This window comes from Hirundo rustica, chromosome 5 (assembly GCF_015227805.2).
Source record: "Hirundo rustica isolate bHirRus1 chromosome 5, bHirRus1.pri.v3, whole genome shotgun sequence".
Taxonomy (NCBI): Eukaryota; Metazoa; Chordata; class Aves; order Passeriformes; family Hirundinidae; genus Hirundo; species Hirundo rustica.
In genome coordinates, this window is record NC_053454.1 from 25,283,653 (window position 1) to 25,285,170 (window position 1,518).

Consider the following 1,518-nt stretch of genomic DNA (forward strand, 5'->3'; position numbering starts at 1 on the left):
GTTTTCTGCAGAAATTTCAAATACTTTCCAAACCTTTTAGAAAGAAGAGATTTTATGTCTGAATAATATTCTGTGATCTTATTTTCAATATGTATTGTACCCTATATTTGTTATCTAGGGGGTTCTTACCTTTTTAATTTTTTTTTTTTTCTTTTCAGATTTAGAACCACAAAGCTGTTTGATCATGGCCAGCTTTTTCAATTCTTTAACCAGGCTTTTCAATGAGAAGGGGTTAGCTTGAATTGTTAAACCAGGTCCTACTCTTTACTCTTTCTTGTTTGTTTGTTTTTTTGAAAATAATTGGTTTAGGCACCACATCAGGTTGTGTGACAAACTTCATTTTTCATCAGTTTCTTGTCTGGAGACAGCATGAACAGTTAAATTTGCAGAGTGGTACTTACTGGGCAGATATAGGAGCCTTTGTAAGTCATCGTGCTTCACTCAGTCCTCACTTCAGAGAGTTCCAAATAGCAACAGAATCGCATCTTGTTTTCTTCATTCTTACTTTTGACTCTTTCTATGATAACATAAATTTGTTTCTGCAAGGAAGCCAGAAAAAGAAGGATGCAATTTGTGGCAACAGACAGAAGCTGCCTTCTCAGAAACATGGCAGAGGTGGTAGGAGAGAATTGAATTAGCCCTCAAAAAAAATTGAGAAGTGGAAATAAGTTTGTCTTACTGTACTTGGGAAAGAAAGAAACAGTGAAGCAGGATGGAGAGGAAAACCCCCTTTAAATTTATGAAGAAGGAATGTGTGCTTTGTAACATTCTCTGAAGAAGCTTGGAAAGGATATATTTACCAGTTCCAAACAACCATGTGACATTTTTTGAAGAAAACAACTTTAGTGTTCAGAGCAAGAGGGAAGATGAGAATTTACATGTTGGGGTGACAGCTTTCTTTTGCTTTATGGAGTTCTCTTAACACTGCATAGAAATCCATCAGCTACCTTGGTTACTACTCTAACACCTAAATTTCTCCATTCAGTTTAGTATTGCTAGTGAGACCTGCAGCATTTCTTATTCTGGAGGCCTTGAGATATTTGCAAGATGCAGTATTTCATTGTTAGTTTTTGTATCATTTAAAAAAGAAGTGTGTGTTATCAATCCTGTTACCATTTTCTCATTGTGTGCACAGTCAAGGTAAATGTAGTCATTACAAACATATTTTCCCTATAACTTTGCTCAGAATGCAGAGAAAGTCTTATCACTTTTCCTTTATTACTTTATCTTAGAATAAGGGCAAATGTAAAACTGCACAATTGACTTATGTAAGGCTTTTCAAGGACCAAAATGACAATTACCCTTGCTTGTTGTGGGCTTGTTGTGGGCCCAACTTGTTTTACAACAACTTTTAACCTGCAAAAATATAAGGTGTGGGGAGAGAGAGAGAAGAGAGAAAGGAAGAGAGAAGGAAAAAGAGAAAGAAAAAGAGAAAGAGAGAGAAAGAACAGAAGAGAACGACAAAGACAACGAAAGAAAAGGAAGGAAAGAAAGGAAGGAAAGGAAGGAAAGGAAGGA

General features: G+C 35.9%; 1 long non-coding RNA gene across 1 annotated transcript in view; it reads right to left on the minus strand.

The window, feature by feature from the left end:
• Positions 1-408: 408 nt before the first annotated feature.
• The window catches only part of LOC120753485 (uncharacterized), a 22,836-nt gene continuing 21,726 nt past the window's right edge, over positions 409-1,518 (minus strand). Inside the window, exon 3 of the long non-coding RNA XR_005701110.1 lies at positions 409-539. This is a non-coding gene — a long non-coding RNA (uncharacterized LOC120753485). The remainder of the gene's footprint in view (positions 540-1,518) is intronic.